Below are 12,686 nucleotides of genomic sequence, written 5' to 3' on the forward strand. Positions count from 1 at the left end.
ACATAATTAAGAGGAGGATTACATTGTGTATGGGCTTTCAGTTAAACTCATAAGTCACAAAATTGATCATAGAAGATGAGCAAAGACACTGGCTGCCGAAGAAGGTTGCCAGTGAATGATAGATCACAAGTCCGGCTGATGACCATGCTTCACTGTCATAGACGCTCCTGCGATCAAAAGTTGCCATCTAGAAACTTTGTGATAACTTTTGACCAATTGGTAAATTGATGCTGATGTCAATACAAAGAGGAGGGGGAACCGAGGTAGAAATATTTACAGTCAAATTTATGTTATTGTTATTGACAGAAACATGCAGTTGGATTATGCCAGCCAGGCAGTCTAGATATTTTACCATTACAGATTGCTGCTTGTGTGGAATGTGAAAAGAGTGAGGCAATACAGCAATGCAGCTTTCCATCAATCATGGCAGGCGGAATAATATTTAAAACTACAGAGGCACTGCGACAATACAGCCTTCATTTGTCTTGTCCTTCATTATGGTCTTTCTCTATTTGCATTGATTGGCTATAGAAAATGAATGTGGGCAGTGGGAGGAAAGATTTAGAGAAAGAAATGGTAAAGAAAAAGAGACTGTATGTGTGTGTGTGTGTGTGTGTGTGTGTGTGTGTGTGTGTGTGTGTGTGTGTGTGTGTGTGTGTGTGTGTGTGTGTGTGTGTGTGTGTGTGTGTGTGTGTGTGTGTGTGTGTGTGTGTGTGTGTGTGTGTGTGTGTGTGTGTGTGAGGGAGCAAAGGAGAGATGGGGAAAGAGGCAAAGACAGACAGACAAGATCAGGAGGGTAGAAAAACTATAGCTAACAGTAGTGTGTGTGTGTGTGTGTGTGTGTGTGTGTGTGTGTGTGTGTGTGTGTGTGTGTGTGTGTGTGTGTGTGTGTGTGTGTGTGTGTGTGTGTGTGTGTGTGTGTGTGTGTGTGTGTGTGTGTGTGTGTGTGTGTGTGTGTGTGTGTGTGTGAGGGAGGGAGCAAAGAAGAGATGGGGAAAGAGGCAAAGACAGACAGACAAGATCAGGAGGGTAGAAAAACTATAGCTAACAGTAATAGGGGAGCAGGAAGGTGAAAGACAGACGGCAACAACGTGTCAGGATTCGGGGGGAAAAACGGAAAGTCAAAGTGAGAATTTCAGGGTGGAAGAAAAGGAAACATGCTGCCAGATCATAATGTAGGTTAAGCACAGGTTTGGCCCTCATCCAGCTGCTCCTGGTCACAGAGAGGTCAAGTAGGCCACATCCATCAGCAAAGAAATGCAGGATAGACTCTTAAATGGCCTGGTTCCTCCCCTTCCAGCCACTACAGAGTGATGACAGCCTTGTCTGAGATAAAGGCCGATCCATTGGCCTGATTTGTAGCCAGTGGGGCAATTTCAATACCCGTCTTTGGCTTGATAGATGAGGCCCCTGCTTGATAAAGGGCCAATTTGCCAAGGGGCCAATAGGGATGAAATTGCAGCAGTCGCCTTTATTTCGTCCTCTCCTCAATCCACAGCAAAACAAGGCTGGAGGGAAAGAACCACGTAATGTAAAGTAGACACAGTGAAAACGGATCGAGATGGGATGTTGCTCTTTGTGCTTGTGGCAGAGACTGAGGTTATCTCTGATCACAAGCACTTGTTTTTTTTTTTTGTTTTTTTTAAACAACATGGATTGGATTTTAACATTTGAATGACAGAAAATAAAATAAAAGCCCCATTGGGAAGGTACTAGGAAGCTCAACGGTGTACAAGGAATATCAACTATCCCGATCGATAGGCCCAGTTCAAGTGCAGTAAAATAAGATCCAAAAATGCTTGTCCATCCTCCTTCTAGGCTGATGCTCATACTGGAGAATTGTTAAGTAGGGAGAATTTAGGTTGTCAGTCATAAATCTACCAATTTAAATAGTTATCCATTCCTGTCTAACTGCACGCTGCTGGTTGAAGAGTACACCCGCAATTAACGCTAAAGTACCTGGATCAAGTTCCCAGATTTAAATTTGCACTAAGGCACCAGCATATTGATTGAAATCTCGGGAGAAATGTATAGTCCAGAGGCCGTATCTTTCAATTTCCAGGAGTCAAGCACCTAAAATTGACAAAAGCCTTTGGGATCGCTATATTCTTTGTTCAGTCCCAGAACATCTCTGTAGTAATTAAGACCATATGTGCTTTTAACTGGCAGAATTGAGGACAAGGAAGTGTGGTAGGACACCTTAATGTCATGGCTCAGTATGCTGGGCACTCCACCAGACAGGAAAAAGAATAAATGCAGTAATTATGAAAGGCCCACATACTTGTAGCTGCCCTGAAATGTATTTTTCTCACCCTTACCACTCCACCTATGCCACATTAAAATAAGCAAGTCACATCGAGCAGAATGTGATCAACCTGCTCTGACAAAGTTTTGACGTGAGGCAGAATACAGACTTGATGTGGGTGTCAGGGTTCATGTGGAATCACCGGCTGCACGGAAAAACACGGAGCTCATGATTGCCCGTAGTTGACTGCACAGGCTAGACTCTAGGAAACCAGAGAAGTTTCAGTTTGCACGTTATGATAGGCGTTAGTGTGGCTTTTGGAAAAACAGAGGAGGAAATTGATTAGTTAACTGATTGTTCTTTTAGTTAGATGTAACCCCAGCAGTGTCAAGGTGGACTTGAGTGTCTCCTTAGCAACACTCCCGATATGTTTCAAATGTCTTCAGGAAAATTCATTTTGAATAGGATGTATTTATCTAATAATTGTAAAATAAGCGGGGGTTTTTTATGTTGCAGTATTGTTTTCGTACATTTTCATACACATTTTTACTCATTGTTTGCACTTATACTAACATCATTTCAGTGGCAAAAGTGGGACTTTTGTAAAAGTAGAGAAGTAACATAAATCTAAGTAACCATCTCAACCATAATCCATATGTTTTTGCTATTTTATCTTTGTATAGATTACTTTTACATATCTATTTGCATTCCTGGTATTTTCAGGTGTTATAGCTGACTCAATATGTGTATATAATGTATAATTCTTTAAATCAAATTGTAAGTTTATCAACTGAGTTGAGCTAATCCTCAATTTTTTCACATCCTGCAACTCCAACGTGTTCTTATTCCCAAGTGATCAAATACTGACGTTTTATCAAAGCTGTTTGTGTCTCATATGACTGTACAATGTGCCGTGCGTCTTACAGTTAGGCACAATAAATGATGTGGATATAGTTGGGAAAAGATCACGGATTGGGTTAAATGTGACACGGTTGTAGAGCTCCACGATTAATCATAATAACATCGCAGTCTCGATTATTGCCTCTATGCGATCTTATTCACAAATGGCAACAATTCTGACACGTTTTCATTCGGGACCTTCGCACTCAAAACAAACGCTCCTACTTCCCACCTCAACAAATGACCACGCAGTGTGACACCATGTGATGCAGAGCAGCGGAACCAGCAGCAAAGTAAACCCAGAGCGAGAGCGAGTGAGAGAAACTGATGGAAAGACAATGGCTCAGAAAAATACTGGTTCAAAGGTTCAATAAGAGGCGACAAGACTAAAGCTGATTGTTTATGTTCAGTGTTTCATGAAGCTTAAAACAGACAGTTTCCTTTATGTTGCCCAGCGGTGATATGCGAACTCGGTAAATGAGTGCACTACACATTTACAGTATGTTGAAAGAAAATTGTGAAAAAATTGTGATCTCAATTCTGAGCAGAAATATGGGGAATCTCATTTTATCCAGAATCCTGCAGCCCTACATGGTCGGCACCAAAACTACTTGGTTAGGGTAAGGACAAGATCATTGTGTGGTACTTAAAGTTAGTAACTTTTGCTTTATCATGGACTCCTAGGAGTACAATACCCCTGGTCTGGGATCAGTGCTTTATGTATTATGAGAGTACATGAGAGCAGGGGAGTCTGCTGATTAGATGAACTGCATGAGAATATATGATCTTAACATGGAAGACCAAACAGTTTAGAATAAACTGAGGGCTAATATGCTACAGAGATATATTAGGCATTTGTGAGAAGAGTTAGAACAGGAGAGTTTTGAACTGATATTAGAAATGTGAGAAAAGATATAAAAAAAATATGTGACTTTTGAGTTTTACAAGCCTTGAGAATATTTTAAATGCAGACATATTGATGCAAGATGCAAAATGTGATTACACCACTCATTGTTCTGATTGCACCACCTGTGTTCATCACAGTCATGTTGTGGAGTAATACATCAAAACTCAGCGTCTCACACAGAGATGATCAGTAATCTTGTTTCTGCCTCCTGAGCCTCGTTGTACTTGAGAATTTCCTCTGTGTGCACTCTGAAACATCAATGGTAAATTAATTTTAAAGAATCGGTCATTGAGCCTAACTCTTTGAGACATACAGAGAATGGCACAGAGAAACATTGGATGGATTGAAATGCTTTGGAAGCCACTGGTAACTGCAGAAACAAATGTCTACTGAAGTATGAGAAAATCCTCTCCATGAACAGGGCTCTGATGTAAAACACTTGAATCACGAAAATAGAGGGAAAGAGAAGCCTTCCAGTTAAAATCAATCGTGCGCCCGAGATCAAGGGCTTTCCTCCTGTGATACAACATAATCATACTTTTTTTCTAAAGTTGATTAATATTCCAGTGTTACACTCTTTTGGGGATATTAAATACATTTCAAACCTTGCGTCTCTTTCAATCCATGAGTGATCTCTGATAGATTTTGCATTATCCAGGCCAATCTTGTTTTCATCCTGTAATCTCGTTATTCAATTGTGTTTCCCTCTGTGTCATAGCTTGTTGTGCATCTGTGTAGATGGATAAATAGGGAACACTGATGAACATTGAACCCACTCATGGCCACCAACTGAGAAGACAATCAGGACAGCAGCTATTCCCAGTTGTAAGCCTGAGGGGGCCCTCTGTTTATTACTTTACTAGACAATGCACAGTGATCGGGCAATTGTGTTTTTATATGCAGCCAAGTGTTGCCCTGCTTTCCTACAGTATGTATTTACAGTGCCTGTTTAAAGGTCCTACACTGAATGTCAACAGGCAATAAAAAACGCATCAGAGGTCTGCTTTGCATAAAAGTATATTTATCTGTTTTCTAGGGGGATTATGTGTCATTATTTGCCTTTAATTTCTATTTTATTTTAGATTAAAAGGTCAGGCATCAGAAATAATCATTATTTGTTACAAGCTTGACCAATAGCTGAACAGCATTAATGTCCAGACCTTTTGGGTTGTAACCCCTTGAAATCATCTTGTCAATGAAATAATTTTGCCAATGCTTTTAAAAACGTAACAGATATATATATATATATATTCACAAGTAAAAAGCAAAAAAGAAATGAGAAGAAACAAACAATTTTAATTAATAGAAGTGTTTTCTTTTTCTTTCTTTTCTCTGTTATCTTTTTATAATTTGTGATTCACAGCTGATCAAGAGAATTCAGGGTGAAATTATGGACTTTTCTGTAAACACTGAGACATTATGATGCACATCTTTTATCATGCATCCCTAACATGGAACCCTGAGTGTGATGTGTTGCCTATACAGTGACAAAATTAGATTTATTTACCAGCCATTTATTAATCATTTTGACTGGCCCACTAATTTCCGGGCAGAACGGGTGAACTCCAAGGATGTTTGTGAGGGATGAGTGCATTTAAATCAAAGCAGGATGTAATCAGCCATGCGGGGTTTTGCGCTGTCCCCTGGGGATCTAATACTCCATTATTTAAAGCAGGACGTATCAATGTGAGAATAAAACAGCCACTGTCAAAGGTTACACACAGCTGCCAAACATCAAACCATCAAAAAAAGAGAGAGAGAAGCCAAATTTGTGATTTGACAACATATCAGATTTTTTTTTTTTTAACTGGTTTCATTATATTTCATGAGACTGTTTAATCTGCAAATTGCTCTATAAATGAAATTGGCATTCAATGCTTTTTTCATGAAAATGATTGTTCTCTAATTTTTTTATGGTCTATTCTCTCAAACTGCACTTTTACTTGCTTCTTCTCATACAAATTTCTCATAAAAAAAGCCCACACATTATTACACTATTTTAGTTCTAAATTCAGACAGCTCTCCTGGTTGTTACCCTGATCTATGGTAAATCATTCTCATGTAAAGAGTAGATTTTCAGGATTACAGGAGAGTGTGTGTCTTGGGAAGCAGAAAAAGTTATTCTATGAAGAAAATATTGCCAGTGTGGCTCCACTGATGAGCAGAACAGTTAGACAGTGATGCTCTTATCTCACACATTTCCTTTACAGGAATCACCAGCAGTTGCAGTAGGCTGCTCTCTCGTGTGTTTGTCCAGCAAGATTGTACAAAGAGTTGTGCACTCAGCAACCTTCTCTTGATAGAATAAATAGATAAACTGTCAAACCATTCAAATCAACTAAATTACAGGTTGAAATCTCTAAAGAATTGAGGACAGAAGCTTCCTGTTAAAAATGTGGGTCATACTGCCATCTACTGAAAGGTAACATCAACCGTGTGTCACACTGGACCCTTTGAAAACAGGACACATTTTCAAATAAGTCTTTCTTTTTCGATATATCATGAAGATTGTATGTCATTGGCTTCTTTTACATCACAATAGACTAGTAAATGTCATTGATAATACTGTCAATTTTCTTTTGAAGTCAACTCTGTGGTAACTACAGATATCATTACCACAACATGACAGTTGGTCACAAGATAATTGATTTGGATATGTGTCTCTTATCTATTTCTTGTTGATATCAACGTATTTTCAGTGATGTTTATTATCTTTGTTGTTGATTGAGCAGTGAGGTGGGGGACAGTAAAGGTAACCGCTGATAATAAGCACATAATGAATTTCACAGGAAGTAATGTGTGATTTCCCATTAAAAGGAAGTGAAATTCTCCATAAACCACTTTAGAACCTAAAAACAGCAAATAAGCCAATTTGATGCTGCCGGAGAGATGTGAGTACTTTGTAAAGATAATGGTGTTTACTTGAGACAGCACAAAGCAACTGAGGTTGACTGATGGCTGCTCAGGCTGTGTGTGCTGTGATAGAGGATTGAGTCTATGTGGAAATACATTGCATTCAGTCTTATGATAAAGAAGGTTATTAGCCAAAATGTCTGGAGTAGTTCTCTTGAGAATGAAAGGACAAAAATGAAATGCGCAAGTTGTTTATTGTGAAAATAAAATGAAAATACTTCTTCTAAAAATCACATTTAATAATACTGTGCCTTGGATTAGATGTGAAATTTCTGTTATGTGACTCTCCGATGTATATATGAAGGCCTTATTCTGAGGTGATAAAACTATGTTTTATATATAGTATTTTATATATAGTTTCAGGTGACTATACACGAATTAAAACATTAATATGAATATTATAGTCCATTTCTGCCTGTAGTTCCCCCTAAATCCTACATACCAAACCATGTCCATGTTGAGACCCTTGGACTATCCATAAATCCTTAAGTTCATCTAAATTACAATTACAATAAAGAATTGTAAAGAAATTTGTGCAGATTGATCAGCTTTTTCAGCCTCATTTTGTTTTATGGATGTTAACTGAAAGAGACTTGAATTTCTGTTCTTTCGGTTTGGCATAAAACAGTGACCGAGACTCTCGAAACTGCATTACTTGTAGATGTACAGTAGATAACACATTCAGAGTGAATGCCAAAGAGTCACGTAAATCTATATTTTTCTTCTTGCTGGTGTTCAAATGTACATTGCAAATTTCATGGCCATAGTTTTCATAACCAGTATGTGTCACAGAAAAAAAAAAAAAAAAAAACAGATGGAGGCGAGCGCACAATCTCTGTGCCCTAGAGGTTTTCATCTATTAATTACTTCACTTGGTTTGCTAAATAATAAGGTGTATGAAGTTCAAGATCCCAATAGGCCCAGGGTAAAAAAAAAAAAAAAAAAAAAAAACACTGCTGGTTCCAGGCAGTGAATCTTTGTGACCCTTTTAGAACGATCGTAGTCCCAAGAGAGTACGTAATCCCACCAGCTCTCAGTGCAATAGTAATAACAACCTTTTCATTAATTGCTTTAGCACCATGACAGTGACTTTCTGCCTCTGCAGTACTTTGCACTTCCATAGAGGTCACAGTTATTCATTATTGTGTAGTTTTTTTCTACCTACCAACATTGTGAATTATTCCATGAGCAGAATTCATTTAAGAAAGGTACATTTACCTGCAATGGAAAATTTACCAAGAAGTAGTCTGATTACCCAAATGCAGTTTAGGTCATATCTACAAACATTATAGTTGCAGCTGTGAAACAGAAGTGTCTTTCCAACATTGCGTACTTACATACAAACACTCACTATTTTGAGTGTGTGCTCACACTGACAAGTATGAAAGCATCCAGTGCACTATAAATTCCCAAATGATTCACTGAAAACAGTCCAAAAAATGTAGTATTAAATGCTGGACACTTTCCACACTCAGCAGTCTCCATCTTGTCTGTGTAGCTGAAAAGCACGGACCACCAATGTCAAAAATGTTCAAGTTAAGGCGTCTGAGGAGGCTGCTGCAGAACACTTCACAAAAGTGTTTATTGTTTACTAAATCGCACCATACTGCTGTAGGACAGAAGGCATCAGTGTGTTTATCGTGCGTGTTAAACAGAGGGCACGAATACACATAAATTTCTGGATAAAAAAAAAAAAACACAGACATGTTGGCAGGTGATCCCATTCAAATGCAACAGTTAGTTGCAGTAAGGGCAGAATGGCAGTGTGACAAGGATACTCTGTTGAAATTCAAATGCTACACAAGAGTCCTAACAAGTAAGTGTTACTTGATATCTTAGTGAACTAAGGGCACTACGCCATTTGGAGCACAGCTCGAGACTTTACCTTGGACCAAGCAACAACACTGGAAACAGAGAGTTTTAACATTTCAGAAATAATAGCCATCAGAGCAAGTACTGGAGACTGCACTGAGACTGTCAGCACATATGGGCTGCCGAACATTACTTTTTGTGATTTCTGTAGGCACGGTCTGTTCATTAAATCAGAAAGATTTCTGTCAGTTTAAAACCAAAAGCACACTGGGTCAAAGTTATCAGCACAACTCTGGATCTATTTAGACAATGAAATCTTTGTGCACTGCCATGGGTGTCTGCAGTAGCGTAGACAATACTTTCAATGAATCATATTGCCATCTGTGTTGAGAGTCACTTGAATACAGTCAACCCAGACTATTCTCTTAAGCAGAAGGGCCTAAGGCTGCATTTGCCTGGAATCCCTTTCAACATTCAGAGATACAGTGTTACCTACTGAGTTCAGAGAGCCAGACACTCCAGGACCATAATCTTTAAAGATGTTAAGAGCTGGATGAAAAAGATACACAAACAGAAAAAGTCTGAGACCATAAAGACAAAGTTGTTCATGTGACATGTTCAATACCAAAGCACAGGAGAGTGCCCAGTCAAAATATTTTAAACCACTTGTGTTTCTAAGCCATGAAAGGCTTTCATTGTTAAGAGGCTGACAAGATCTATCTTCAAACCAGGCTGAAACAAACATAAATAATTAAATTCATTTCTCCAAGCTACTCGCAACCAGCCTCTTCATCTTTTTTCTCATCTGAACTTTTTGACATTTTAGTGAAAACAAAGAGATTATATATCTGATTTCCAGGTTTCTGTCTTCTACAGGTACAATTCAATCACAGATTGTGGGCACTTTTCAAGCCGCTGCTACAGAAGTCTAATCTTCCATTTCATAGTAAATCCTCAAGAAAAGAGGTAAAGGTCGGCAAGTCATTCGCTTTCTCGGTGTAGAGTATCAATAGCGCACTCCAATGTGGTTTTGACCTCAGAACAGCGATGAGACACCTCTAATCAATGCAACAAATTACCTTCCATTAGCCGCTGACCAAAGCTCTATATCTTCTCTCCCTCTGGTTTCACTGCAGTCTTTGATAATATGCACAGAGGCCAAAGCATGCAGCATTTTTGACATCAGTGTCCTACATCATAGCCTAATGATGCTGCATTTAATAGCGCCATTACTTTATACAAATGAGACTAGCATATACAATAAGTATGGCTCCTGTCTTAATGCCAGTGGTGTTCTTAGTGCTCAAAGTTAAGACCACATTTCCCAAAAGCCCCATTACATTATGTTGCAACATTGTCCCTCTGTTGCCATTGTTGGATGTGTTTGTCTTTCTTTACTGGTTCATTGCAAATGATGAATGTGTTGAAAGGGACTTCCTAATCTGCATTTTGCTGAGATCATCATTTGAAGCTTTGGTTGTCTTCACATCTCCCAGTTAGAGGCAAATAAACAGCCAAAGGCCAAACAGGCCAAGACCATCAAAGTACTACACAACTCACAAATGAAAGTGTAGTGTACAGCTAGCATCCAGGCAGTGTTAAAGGCAAAATGCCTTTTTTCAACTATGTAACATCAGATAGTTTAAAATGAGACGGGTCTGCAACTACGTAGGTGAGCAGTTTAAGATCGCAACGTGGGCGCAATGAAAAATACACCAAACCAACAAGTGTGCACAAATGGTTATCTCGTCAGATTTAGAGGAAAGTCTCGGCTTTTTTGGGGAACTCACAAAAATTTTGAACGGAAACAAAGTTCCTGCTGGGAAACAGATCCTCCCAAATACGGACGGCAGCTTAATTTTAGTTTAATAAACAAAACCAAATACTAGACTACACGACTTTTTCTGATCAGATGATCCAAGTGTCAGATAAGGCAGTTATAAAACATATATTCTGCCTGTGACTTGGCTGACACTCATGACAGACCACATAGATCGTTGTCTTTCATGACCTGCGTGATGTCATCGTGAATGAGGCACCAGCAAGTTGACCAAGTGTCCCCCTTTAAGTGGGCCTGCATTGCATTTTCATCTCTTGTCCTGTGTCCACATGTTAAGATAACGTCCCAAATTTTGATTGGCTCTCGTTTTAAAAATTTAACACAGGACAGATGTTTTTCTAAAACCTGTCTTTTTTTTTCTACAGGCTGTGAAGAAAGCAGGGCAGGCTGCTATCCTGGGACCATGTTTGATGTCAATCAAGCGGCACATACTTGGGTCAAGTGCAGGTTAGTCTGTCACCAACGCTATACCCAACGGGCAAAAGTGTGAGTCACCAGAAAGTCACAAGCTCTGCAGATTTCAGCAAAACATAATGGAAACTATGACAAAGAAAATAAATTAAACTCCATCAAAGAAAAACTATGACATTGTGATGCTGGTTCAGGAAAGTGATTCTCACAGTTTTTTTTGCCTTTTTTGCCTTGGAGTCATGTTTCAAATTCACACGGGTGAGAATACGACTGAGAGCGAAACAGTACTTGTGTGTCTCGCAACAAATTTGTGGCTCTAAAAGAGTTGTGGTGATCTGTGGATGCTCTCTTACTGAAACCCAAAGATGGGCAAACAGAAAAGGAAACAGTCGCTGAAATAACTCGTGTTTACCACACTGGTGGTATAGCTAGCATCATCTAACACTGCATAACATCATTTACTGTGAAACTTTAGTTTCCCCTATGCTTACTTTACATTATCTGCATTCAAATATATATATTTTTTTAGTCCCTCACATGCCAAAAGTCTAACCTGTAACCTGCATAGTATGTTGAGAGTTTATAAGTTGGATTGAACTGAAATTAAATTTTGAATGAAATTTCAGGCTACATCTGAGCATTCGACACTTGATGCTTGTCCTCATAATAGCTCATAAAAGATAGAAAAACAATTATTTTGGTCCAAGGACCATAAGGGTTGTCTGTTCATTGTTGTAGACGACACCGACACGTTGTTGTTGAGTTTGAGCTGTTATCCTGCTGATACCATATAGTCTGAACCCAACTTTAATGAGTGTCAAGTTGTCATTGTCATCTTGCGTACCTGCATGAATATGATTCTTGTGCGACCAAACAGCTGCAGAATGAGCCAGTGATTGTGAACGGTGAGCAAAACAACTAATCAGCTAAATCGGCTAATGCAAACTTGACTTCGGTGTCATGTCTGAGCTATCCCTATGTTTCATGATCAAATACAAGATTTATAACCGACTCATTTACACTGTCCTAGTTCAGATGTTGGAGGTTTGTTTGTATTTCTGTATCGTCTGCAGGGATGAGAGATGATGTGGCATATGTGGAAAGGAGCATATGCAAAAAGCTTTTTCTAAAAAAAAAACAAAAAAAGTGGGATTGACAGCAGGATCCATCAGTGTGCCAGAAAATACCACCCTCAAAACCAACCCAAACTCCTCCTAATACATATTTGATTAAAAAGCTGTCTTTTCTCTACATCTATGATGGGAGCCTGTGGGCACAGAACAAACAAGTCAGCAAAAGACCCAAAGTGACTGGAGTGCTGGTGGAAGCAGCAGGAAAGTTCCTGGAGGAGTCACAAGTTGTTGTGGAGGAGCTGCATAAATATATGAAGGTAATACAGGCGAGATACAGACATGAATGAAGATGTCAGTAAGGATGCAAATGAGTTGAAGACCAGGACATTTAGTGTGGGTATGTTGTGTATTTTGCCACTAATGGGCAGGAAATTAAACGATCTGTTGATATTTTTAAAGATTAACTGGCACTTTTACAGTGTGTTACGCCTCATTATGGAGGAATGAACCATGCAACAATGCAGATGGTTAAAGTAATAAATTCTGAAAGTTATAATTGAATCTGCTAAATGACAGTGTTGTAGA

Source organism: Brachyistius frenatus, unplaced genomic scaffold, assembly GCF_029030835.1.
Source record: "Brachyistius frenatus isolate BFR_SWC_R1_liver_20210118 unplaced genomic scaffold, ASM2903083v1 Contig_3, whole genome shotgun sequence".
Classification (NCBI taxonomy): Eukaryota; Metazoa; Chordata; class Actinopteri; family Embiotocidae; genus Brachyistius; species Brachyistius frenatus.